The 12837-nt window shown below is 45.1% G+C and overlaps 1 protein-coding gene across 5 annotated transcripts in view; it reads right to left on the reverse strand.

Moving 5' to 3' along the window:
• The window catches only part of SHANK2 (SH3 and multiple ankyrin repeat domains 2), a 294358-nt gene that overhangs the window by 41924 nt on the left and 239597 nt on the right, over positions 1-12837 (reverse strand). The window lies entirely within an intron of this gene.

A 12837-nucleotide genomic window follows, 5' to 3' on the forward strand; every position in this document is an offset into this window, starting at 1 on the left:
CGTTGGAGCACAACAGACAGTGAGGAACAGAAGTGGCACAGAGCTGCTGCCAGAATACATGCTGGGAGGTTGATCTCCATCCAAACTCCACTGACTCAGTTACATTTCACTGAGATCACTCAGTGCCTTCCAAAATGAACAGTCATTCTCCAAACAAGTGTTTTGAGCCTCCTCTATTTATTCTCACAGGCTGGGCACCTCACACGCTAGAGAGTTTACCGTGCAGAGCAAAATCTCTCATTAAATATTATTGCCACTTAGCAGAACAACAAGCACAAGCAGACCCACTCCCTCTTGAAAGCATTCCCCCCCCCAGCCCCCCCCCATCCCTTCTATCCAATGTTGCCTGTTTTCAGGCTTTAGCTGAGAGACAAAATGCACCATGATGAAAGGACACCTGGGTCACCTCTATTTTTAACACCACTCTGTGGTCAGAAGCCTCAAAGCATGGCCCCTGTGCTCTGCTCATAAGCCTGAGATGCTTTTTGAGATGCTTCTCTGGTTTCATACAGAGGGATGTAGGTGTAGCACATGCTGAACATCCAGAACCTGTTGAGCTGGCAAATATGAAATTCTTTCATTCTGTAGGTGGAGGATATAAAAGAATATTGATTTGGACAGGACTGTTGCTGTTTTGTTTTATTTTACACCTTCTTAGCATCTGGTATTTAATTTCAAGCTATGGTATTTATGTATCTGGACCAATGGCATCTAAATTTAATCTAAAACATTTAGCAAATGGAGTTATCCATTTATTTCCAAATTCCTTCCAGTATTAAAACCTCCACCAGGTAATTCAGTCTTCAGCCTGGAGAAGAGAAGGCTCCGAGGAGGCCTTACTGCGGCCTTCCATTATCTGAAGGGGGCTACAAGAAAGCTGGGGAGGGACTTTCTAGGGTGTTGGATAGTGATAGGGCTGGGGGGAATGGGGCAAAACTAGAAATGGGTAGATTGAGATTGGATGTGAGGAAGAAGTTCTTCCCCATGAGGGTGGAGAGATACAGGAACAGGTTGCCCAGGGAGGTGGTGGAAGCCTCATCCCTGGGGGTTTTGAAAGCCAAGCTGGATGTGGCTGTGAGCAACGTGCTGTAGTGTGAGGTGTCCTTGCTCATGGCAGCAGGGTTGGAACTAGCTGATCCTTGAGGTCCCCTTCCAACCCTGACAGTTCTATGATTCTATGAATTCTTTTCCACAGTGAAAACATTCCTGTAACTAAGAACTACAGAATGCATCTTCTCTGTCTTCACTGGAGTTAAATGTTAAGACTGGTAGCCAGGATGGATTCCAACAAAAACCTTGAATGCTGTCAAAAAACAGAGACCTCCAAAGAAGCCACAAGCCAATATTAATCAAACACATCTACAGCAGCAGTGCAAAGTGAGGAACGGGGAAGATGCTGGACAGCTCCTGCAGCACGCCATCTGCCAGCAGGGTTATGTGCAATGAGATTTAACACTCACATGCAGCACATTTTGTTCAAGGCTGCCTCAGGAGCAGAACCTGGCGAGCAATATTTACAGCAGCTTTGGTCCAAAGGCTTGGGGAAATGGGAAAAATAAAAATGGACTAAAAAGAATATATAACATAAATAATAAAATGAAATAAAACCATAACATGAAATAAAATCATCAAATGAAATAAAGTTAATAAAATTAAATTAATAAAATGAAATAAAATAAAAGTAAATAAAAATAACTTAAAAATAAAGAAATAAAATGAAATAAAATAAATAAAATTAATTAAAATAATATATAACATAAATAATCAAATGAAATAAAATCATAACATGAAATAAAATCATCAAATGAAATAAAGTTAATAAAATGAAATTTATAGAATGAAATAAAATAATAAAATTAAATAAAAAATAATTTAAAAATAAAATAATAAAATGAAATTAAATAAATAAAATTAATAAAACAAGCTAAAGATAATATATAACATAAATAATAAAACTAAATTAAATAAAATTAAATAAAACCAATAAAATAAAATTAATACAATAAAATTAAATAATAAAATGGAATAAAAAATAAATTAAAAAATAAACTTAAAAATAAAATAATAAAATGAGATTAAATAAAATTAACTAAAAAAATATATAAAATAAATAAAATTAAATAAAATAATAAAATTAAACAAAAATAAAATTAATAAAATTGAATAAAATTGAATAATTAAATAAAATGAAATTAAAGTAAATTAAATAATGAAATGCAATAAAAAATAAATGAAATAAAAATAAACTTAAATAAAAATAAAATAATAAAATAAAATAATAAAATAAAATTAATAAAATGAAATAAAATCATAACATGAAATAAAATAAATAAAATGAAATAAATAAAATGAAATAAAATAGTAAAACCATGAAATAAAGCAATCAAATGAAAAGTAAAGCTCGGTTTACACATTTTTAAATGTAAAATAAACTTTGAGATTTTAAATATATAAACAGCTTTAAAATGTTAAATAAATACCTAAGCCAAGTTTTAAGAGACAATCAAATCAATAAAGCAGCAAACAGAATGAAGATGAAGCAGCCTGCACCTCGCAGGCTAGCAGATGCAGGAGCTGGAACATATTCCCCAGAGCAGCCTTCCCGTAGGAAGGTGCCAAAGCAAAAGCACTACCAGAGACAGAGACCTTTGCAGAGTTTGTTCTATTAATAATAAGCCTAAAAAAAATAAATCCTAATTTCTTCCACGCCTGATCCTCAGCCTCCCATTAGCTAAACCTTCCCTGAGTGAGCAACATAGTAAAGAATTTTCAGCAGTCCTTAGGGTTGACCAAACCCAACTGCCCTGCTCAGAATGACAGCCGGTGCCAGGGGGAATAAGTTCCCCTTGCGGCTGTCGATGCACATTTGTCCAACCTGGCTTCTCAGAAGCTCTCTGTAGCCACTGAACTGCTTCAAAAGAGCAAAGAGCCCCCAACACCACCCCCCCACTCCCCCCCCAGTCTGCTCCACACCTTCCCAGCCTGCACCTTTGGAACATCAACCATCTGTTGTAAACCCTTAGCACAAGGACCCTCACCCAAGGATGCTTTGCACCACCAAAGCCAGGAGCACACCAGCTCCTCGTGAGCCAGCATCACCAACAGGCTCATGGACAGCATCAAGGTGGACAGTCCCCCTGGAAAGGTTTCTGCCCCAAGCAGATTGCAACAAACTCTCTTGCCAACAAACCTTTCCTCGAGTGTCTCTGGAAAGGGCTGAACTTGCTGACAGACTTTGGGGAGCCATCTGAGGAGGCAAGTCTAATCTGGTTTTGATGGACACAATGTGTTATGTCCTTGTACAAAATGCATTTAACCACAAACAATTCCCAGATTCCTTGTCTCCAGAAGCTGGCAGATGAGTTTAATTTGTGTCTTAGGTTAACACAGAAAGCAATAATAGAACATCCCACCACGGAAACTAGTTTATTAACTTGTATCTGCGAACCAAATGAATTCACATCGCACCATGGGAGCCTGGAGAGAGCAAAGCAGATGGCTCCAGTTTGCTAAGCCTCAACTATTCCTTTACTTTAGCAGGTCCTGAAACTGGCCTTGAACAGTCTGGAAAATTCCTGAAAGTAAAGAATTCCTTACTAACACAAGCAGCAAGTTCATGGGCACACTGATCTCCAACACACACATCTCTGACTGGTAGCATCTGACCCTATCCCATTCAATCTAATTTAGTGAGAAAGATGCTTCAGAGGCTTCACTCACCCTGTGGACCTAAGAGATACAACCCAGAACCCCAGCTTCCCAGAACCAGGGGCAGAAGCCATGTGGAAACTCTGAAATCTTGCACTGGAAAGCATTTAATCATCACCCACTTGCTCACAGACTGCCCGGAGTGGTGGCTTTAATGCCTGGGAGGCTGTGAGGAAGATGAAGCCTGTGAGCAGTGTGCCAGGTTGCTGCCAGGTCACCACTAAGCCATGTCCCTCAGCAGCACATCAGCAGCATCACCACAGTACAAATTTCTTTTGCATGAGCTCCCAGGTTAGGATAAACAAAGCAGGTATCAGATACGCTGTGGAGATGATAACGTCTTGAGGTTTTGCGTTTCATGCTGGCACCACACTCCTCTCTCTGTGCAGGGAGGGGGATGTTGTCCCTCTCCTCCTGCAGCTCCCATGGCAAGGGAAGGTGTGCTGCCTGCTGCTTGCTCCCAGCAAGGGCAGCAGAAGAGGCAGCAGCACAGACTCAGCAGTGGCAAACCTGTCATCTCCTGAACTGCAGCATGAAGCTGGTCTCTGCCTGGAGACAGCTGAGCCACGCTGTTGAGGAAGGCCTTAGCCTGCTTCTCCTCATCCCCTCGAGTAGCATCAGCACTGTAAATCTTCAGCTGCATTTAGTAACATCTATTTCTGATAGAAACATGGGAATGAAGAGGCATCTCAGATCACAAACTCCAGACTCCTCTGTTGTCATGGCAACTGCATCACATAATTCATTTCTTAACATTCAGCCAAGCTCCATCTTGGAACTTCCTAGATCTCTTGCCCTTACTATTTCTGCTAGGTCCAGAACCTCTGAAAAGAACCTTTTAAATAAATTAATTAATACCCCCCCTCCATCCTAGGTGTCTGACTGCTTTATAGTCATTTTCTCTTCCTATGCCAAACTGCTGATAGCCTAGACAGCAATTTAGCCTCCTGCTCTCCCTCCATTCTACAAACAGCTCAGCTAAACAAGCATCTTAAGAAGCTCTTATGACTGAGTCAATATCCAAGTGGGGCAGCACAGCTGTCCAGCATTTCAGAGCCAATTTTGGTTTGGTTTTGTGTTAATGTGTCTAACTTCAAACTAGCCTCTAAAGATGGTCAGACCTGCACCTGTGTTTCACCTCATCTACACTGCACCCATCTCAGTGTCTGATCTAAGAACCCACGACTTATCTCCTGCTAATAACTTACTAGCTGCAAGTGGAGAATGTCTGCACTACTCCTTTCCTCATAGTCACTGACCTGGAGCACAGAGCATCTGAGAGAGCTGCTCAGACACAGCCAGAGGAAAACATTTGAGACTTACATTTCAGCAACAAAATATTGGATCCTGATGTTGGTGAAGAGCTGCAGAAGCTCTGATCTTTTCCCACCAGCATCAAGTTGTGGACTCTGCTCGAGTGACCACATGCATGCATGCAGCCAGAGCATAACCAGAACACCCAACTGTGTGCTTGAAGAGAGCTTCTCCCCTTAACCCCATCTCACTGCAATTAAGGACATTCAACAACAGCCCAGCCTTGCTAGAAGAGTGAAACAATGGAATGAGATATGGTGCCTGACCAACCCCTTCCTTTGGCCCACCACAAACACCACCAGAGAGCACAGGGGACAGCACTGCTTCTGTACAGAACTCAGTGGTTAAGGGTGGGGGTCACAGGGTCACAGCATGTTAGGGGCTGGAAGGGACCTCCAGAGATCATCCAGTCCAACCCCCCTGTCAAAGCAGGACCACGGAATCCAGCACAGGTCTCACAGGAAGGATCAAAGGCAAAACCCTAGAGGAAAAGCAGCACAGCTGAAGGTTGCTGCTTGCCTCCTACCCATGCCATGGTTTGAAAGGTGGAACCACATTAAATTAGCACTGTAGTCTCAACTTCTGCGCTTTGCATATCTGTGTCTAATGGGAAAGCAGGTGAAGGGAAGGAACTCCAGGCCTCCTGGGACTCCCTCACACAGAACACTTCAACACCACTCAATTCCTTGGGCCTGTTCCTACTAAAAATAACTGTCTCCATTAATCAGTGCCTGCTACTATTTTGAATCATTTGGTTTCAGTCACATTTCTTAGGAGAGGTTCAATTAACTTTATTGCAGCTGATTGAACTGCAGTGTACCATGATCAATTAAGGTACACTTAGCATGAATTGGCCAATGGCTTTCAGGTGCAAGAGGTGGCAGTTTGTCATGCCAGGACTTCTTTTAGGGGGGAAAAATAACCAAGTCAAGTGATTTGTGCACATCTGGTTTGCTCTCTCAAACACACAGCTGAGAGCTCTCCATTTCTAAGGAGTCTTCAGGACAGTGTTACACCCAACTGGCAATATATTAGCATAGAAGCACTAAGGCTGGAAAAGCCCTCTAAGGTCATCCAGCCCAACCATCAACCCAGCACCACCATGGCCATCAAACCATGTCCCCAAGTGCCATGGCCACACATTTCATGGGCACCTCCAGGGATGGGGAGTCCACCACCTCTCTGGGCAGCCTGCTCCAATGCCTCACCACTCATGCAGCAAAGAAATTGTTTCTGACCTCCAACCTGAACCTCCCTTAATGCAACTTGAAGCCATTCCCTTTTGTATTTTAACCTGTTTTCACAGACTATGACTTTAGGGGACACAGTCTCAAGCTGTGCCAGGGGAGGTTTAGGCTGGATGTTAGGAAGAAGTTCTTCCCAGAAAGAGAGATTGGCCACTGGACTGTGCTGCCCAGGGAGGTGGTGGAGTCACCATCCCTGGAGGTGTTTAGGAAGAGACTAGATGGGGTGCTTGGTGCCATGGTTTAGTTGATTAGATGGTGTTGGGTGAGAGGTTGGACTCAATGATCTTGAAGGTCACTTCCAACCTGGTCTGGTCTACTCTACTCCATTCTACTCTACTCCATTCTATGTATAATCACTGGATATGTAATGGTCTGGGAATGCCAAAGGTGAACAGATATGCAGTGGTCTGGGTGGTCCCTGACCAGTTCTCAGGAGAGCTATCAGACAGGAAAGCTGCACTAGGTAAGGAGTGTTGGAGGCCCACAGGCAGAGCCTGGGCACAGTTTGGTCCCTAGCTGGGAAGAGAGCCTGGGAAGAGCTTAAGATTTGATTTCCTTTCTCTATCAAATCTTTCTTTTCTTCCCCCCTCTTTTGTGCTGATAACTCAGGAGCATGCAAGAGCCAAATATGTCATCTGCCTGGTTCATAAAGATTCTTTGGAGGAGGTTGGCCTAATTTAATCACAGAGGTTGGATTTGGCATTCCCCTCACCCCTTGCCCTAATTTTGTTTGCATGTAATTGTTTGCTGCTCCTTTTGCTTTCCAGCAGGTACTTGCTTTGTGTATCTGAGTGCCAGCAGCACCTGCCAGTTCACACACGTGCTGCCTGGTCTCCTTGAAGACAAACTGATCACTGAGGCTTTTTCCCTTTAAATCCCCAATGCTTACCCAAAAAAAAGAGTTAAAATTCTAATTTAAAATTCAGTAAAATGAAAATGAGGCTTGAAGTGCAACAGGGAATATCTTAGCATTCATTTCATCACCAAGCCTCTTACATTTAATTTGTTCTCAGATGCTATTATAGCCTATAAATTATGGTACACAGCCAGCACCAAAAATAGGGTGCCAAAACCAGGAAAGCAGAGGTCACCCATATCCTAATGGAACATCTCAAGCATATCTGCCCTTCACAGATGGAAGCATGCATGAGAATCCAAAACTGCTTAACCACTCCAAGCAGAGCTGCTCTCTCCTCATGTCTTTGCCATGCCCACAGTCATCCACCTCTGCTCAGCTTTGCTTTCAGCAAATTCACTATCTCAGGTTAAAACAAAAACAAAAAGCAAGCCAAGGCACACCTTCAAGCAATGGGTTTGCAGTGAAACAGGAGTTTACCAGACTCTCACCCTTCTAAGTGATACTGAATACTCTCCTCTGCTGGCCACTCACCCCCATCCTTGTTTATCAGGGGTCACAGAACCACAGAAACATTCAGGTTGGAAAAGACCCTCAGGATCACCAAATCCAATCCAAAACCCTACTCTACAAGGGTCACCCCTAAACCATATCCCCAAGCCCCACATCCAAACCACCTTTGAACACATCCAGGCTTGGTGACTCAACCACCTCCCTGGGCAGCACATTTCAATGCCTGACTACTCTTGCCCTGAACAAGAGTCACTGACTCTTTGCAAGGCCCTTCTGATAAGCTGAGTTGGGGTATGGGGAAAGGAGGGCAACCTGAGTTTGGATCACTTCATGAGCTGGTTCCCACTGCATGGTTTCACGTCTGTCTGCTGGGTCAGCAATGGGCAGCACCCTAGCACCAGTGGCAGCCCATGCAGTTGGCAAGTTGTGGACAAGCATCCTGCTGGCAGCACTGTACCGCCCCACACCACTGCTGCATCCCTCAGCATCCTGCTGGCAGCACTGTACCACCCCACACCACTGCTGCATCCCTCAGCATCCTGCTGGCAGCACTGTACCACCCCACACCACTGCTGCATCCCTCAGCATCCTGCTGGCAGCACTGTACCGCCCCACACCACTGCTGCATCCCTCAGCTCCTCTGGGACAACTTCCTGCAGGGCAGCACGAAGAACTGTGGGGCAGACAACATCTCTAAGCTAGGCCTATTCCTGGAGCTGGCTCCTGGAGAAGCTTCACCCACAGCTTCACTTGAGCAGCAGAGGGGACAGGAATGGGGAGGAGAGGAAGCCAGAGGCAGCATCAGTCCTACAGGTGCTCACCAGAATACAGCCTGGGAACCAGAGAATGGTTTTGGTTGGAAAAGACCTTAACATCATTGAGTCCAGCCATCAACTAACAGCACCATGCCCATTAAACCATGCCCTAAAGCACCATCTCCAAACGGTTCTTTGAGCACACCTCCAGGGATGGTGACTCCACCACCTCCCTGGGCAGCTCCCCTCAACTGCACTCTGACCTGTGAAGTGATTAAATGCTTCAAACCCCAATTAAACAATTCCCAGCATAACTCATTATAAACATGAGGCTGTTCAACACTAAAAATACATCCTGCTTAAACTCTGGAGTGCAGCAGCATTATGCAAGTGCTGAGAAGACAATAAAGCTTTATGTGAATTCTGAATGAACCACTTGCTAAGTGTTTACAACAGGTAGGAGAGAGCAGGCTGAGCCCTTCTATTTTAAAACCCTGCACTGAAGGCTACTAGGGAAGGGATTCTAAAGCATGTATCAAAATACAGATCTCTCTCTGAGTATTCCATTGCATTAAGTAAGCACACAGCAGGCAGGCAACAGGGTTTAATCACAGAATGGCTCAGGCTGGAAGGGACCTCAGAGCTCATCTCCTCCAACCTGCCCACCATGCCCAGGGACACCTCTCAACTAGACTCAGCTGCTCAAGGCTTCATCCAGCCTGGCCTTGAACACCCCCAGGAAGAAGGCAGTCACAACCTCCCTGGGTAACCTGTGCCAGAGTCTCAGCACCCTCCTACTCAAGAACTTCTTCCTCAGCTCCAGTCTAACCCTGCTCTGCCTCAGCTTAAAACCATTCCCCCTTGGCCTGGCTCTAGACACCCTCAGCAAAGTCTCTCTGCAGCCTTCCTGCAGGATCCCTTCAGCTATTGGAAGGCAGCTCTGAGGTCCCCCTGAAGTCTTGTCTTCTCCAGGGTGAACACCCCCAGCTCCCTCAGCCTGGCCTCACAGCCAGCCCTTGGATCATCTTTGTGGCCCTCCCCTGGCCTCACTCCAGCAGCTCTGTGTCCTTTTTGTGCTGGGGACACCAGAACTGGAGGCAGGATTGGAAGCAGGGTTTCAGCAGGGCAGAGCAGAAGGGCAGCATCCTCCCTCTTGCCCTGCTGGCCACACTCCTCTGGATGTTTCAAATGAAACCTTACCCAGGGAACACCAACTGCTCAGCTCTGTACATGTCAGTGGTGTTCAGCACAAACCTCTGCAGAGATTACCAAGCTGTACTGACAGAATGTGTTGCCATCCAGTGCAGATAATCTAGATTCCCCTCTCCCACACAGAAAATGAAGTCTGGCCTTAAGAAATGCTTAAGCATGTGCAGAATGATCAAGCTCACATACAGAAATGGCTGTTGTATTAGAAATGTAAGAAATACCTATCAGTCAGCTGAGGCAGGAGCTTGGTGCTGTTAGGAGTGTCCCACCCTAAAAGAGAAAATTGCAAATGGCACTAATCACACTGCAATTTTCTGTCAGCTGCCAAAAGAATGTCCATGTTTCATGCAAGACTTCTGAAATGGAAAACAAACCCCCAGAGAGTCGGGATGCTGTCATTCCCTCACCACAAGCATAGAACCACAGAACTGTCAGGGCTGGAAGGGACCTCAAGGCTCAGCCAGTTCCTGTGAGCAGGTTGCTCACAGCCACATCCAGCCTGGCTGCAAACACCTCCAAGGATAAGGCTTCTGCCACCTCCCTGGGCAACCTGTGCCAGGCTCTCACCACCCTCATGGGGAAGAACAACTTCCTAACATCCAATCTGAATCTCCCCCTTTCTAACTCCAGAATCTCCCCATTCCTATGGAAGTGTTTGGTTTAAAATGAAACCAAGCAAATGAAGTTAAAGATGAAACTACCTATCAGCAGAGAATAAATTGGAACTACTCAAGTTAAAAAAATACCCAACCAACAGATCCAGTCCAGACCTTTTTGCAGCTTGCTTGCAGCAAGAGATTGTCCTCTGCCTGGAAAGAATGGCTCCTGGGCTCCAGCTGTGTGGTGTGAAACTCAGCTCCCCACACTCTGCTTGCCGTGAACGCATCACTTGCACAGCAGACACAGTTTGTTCTAGCTGCTTCCCAACTACTCATGTTCAATCTACACTTAATAGTTGTGGTTCTTTAAGAAGCCTGGATGGAATTCCCTTTGTTGTTGTTTCAAGATTATTCTTCTTTGACTCCTGCATCTAAAAGCTGCACTTAAAAATCCCAGTTCAGCCTGAGCCCTGTAAGCCTGGAGAAGGGGAAAGCGCCTAACCCGCTGCCACACACCTAACCAGCCATCAGCCACAAAGGAGGTGGAAAACTCTGACAGGTTTGACTAGGCAGCACAGCACACTACAAAAATCAGTCATGGTCAAGCATTGGATCAGGTTCCCTGTGGAGGTGGTGGAGTCCCCATCCCTGAGGGTGTTCAAAACCACTTTGGGACATGGTTTAACAGCCATGGTGGTGGGTTGATGGTTGGGCTTGGTCTTAGAGGGCTTTTCCAACCTCAGTGGCTCTGTGACAATCCTCTGGTATCTACTTTTGCTGAGGAGTGTCAGAATTCACCAGATTCACACAGAGGAACACCAGCAAACCCCCCTTCTCATCCTGCTTTGTAAAACCATAAACCCCTGGCTGTTCGTAACCCTAATGCAGGATGGACACCGGCCACCAATGCAAAGCCTTCCACAGCTCCAGCTCAACCCAAACTCAAGAGCACCACAGGACAGATCTTTGCAGTGCTCTTTAAGGAAAACAAACCTGTCTGCAAGAGCAACCTCATTCATTTCCAATAAGCCTTTTTGTCAGCACTTCAAAAGCAACATTCTGGTGTACTTCCTAGCCACACGGAATAGCTTTATGTGATCTCAAGCAAGAGTGGAAGTGCAAAAAGCTTCTCTGCTCAGAGGAAATGATGCATTCTGGTTAGTGAGCAAGCACCACAGGAGGGGAACAGCAGACTCCTCAGAGCATTTTTGTCATAGTGAATAAGAATCAACCAAGCTTTCATTAAGTTTGATTTTTATTTGTAAATAGTTGGAAGTTAAATAAATAACTAACTAAATCCTCTATTTTTGCATGATCTGATGACTCATGAAGCACGAGGAAATTTTCTGGCCTTTAAAGAGGCTCCACCTAGCCTACACAGAATGCTGGTCCTGAGGCAAAATCCTTGCAGCAAAAGGCAAAAGCAGTTGAGCAATGCTTCGCCTTCTGCATTGCTCCTAGTCTGCGAGTGCCTGCAGCAGCAGCAAGATGACGCAGCCTGGCCGCTGGAAATGTTTGCTCCACAGTCACATTCTCCATCAAAACAAGGGGGAAAACACTTCTTTGAAACAATTCTTTGCTTCCAGTTGCCAAAAGGACCCCAAACCTACCTTCTCTATTCTTTCAACACCTCAAGTTAGCAATCAAATTGCCTGCTTGCCAGAGAGAAGTCAGCTGTGCGATGGATGGGATGAATCAGCGCTGTTAGGCACTGACATTTTAGGAACACACTGAGCAGCTCCACCGCCATGTGAAAATGCAGCAAGCCATCAGGAGAGCATTACTGAGATGAACATGCCACAAAACTAAGCACAGTCACTGAGGAGAGGGAGACCAAGGAAGCCCAAATGAAGGGAACAGGTTCCTCAATCAGAAAGCAGCCACCTCGCTTCCAACAGCAGCAGTCTCGCTGCGTTGTTTCCCTGCTGCTCTGATTTCCACAGAATCACAGAAACATCCAGGTTGCAAAAGACCCTCAGGATCACCAAGCCCAACCAATAATTACGCTAAAGTTCACCCCACAAACCATATCCCCAAGCACCACATCCAAACGACCTTTAAACACATCCAAAAGACCTTCAAACACGTCCAGGGTTGATGACTCCACCGCCTCCCTGGGCAGCTCATTCCAGTCCCTGACCATTCATCCTGGGAAAAGTTCTTTCCTACTGTCCAGCCTAAATCTACCCAGTGGCAGCTTGAGGCCATTCCCTCTTGCTCTGTCACTGATGACCTGTGAGAAGAGACCAGCACCAACCCCTCTACGTCTTTTCAGGCAGTTGTAGAGAGCAATGAGGTCTCCCCTCACTCAGCCTCCCCTTTTTCAAACTGTGCATTATGCTAAAAAAGGGAAAAGAAAACAAAAAAGACAGAAACAACAAACCCAAACTGAAAATATTCATGGAGAGCAAAATCTCAGTCAGCTTAGTCCTATGTTAAATATTTTATAATGGGAATTAAGTCTAAAGCAAGCAAGGGAAGATCAGAAAAGGCACACAGCATGTGCAACAAAGGCAGAATGGAAAGGGATGGTGCTGCCAGACACTGAAGGGCAGAAAGGTGAAGCTTGGATTTAACCCCCAAACACTATGCAAATCCCTTACCATTTACATTAAATTGCTTTGTAACTGAGTGCT

Source organism: Melanerpes formicivorus, unplaced genomic scaffold, assembly GCF_026170545.1.
Source record: "Melanerpes formicivorus ecotype bairdi unplaced genomic scaffold, bMelFor1.0.p_v2 SCAF_16, whole genome shotgun sequence".
Lineage (NCBI taxonomy): Eukaryota > Metazoa > Chordata > Aves > Piciformes > Picidae > Melanerpes > Melanerpes formicivorus.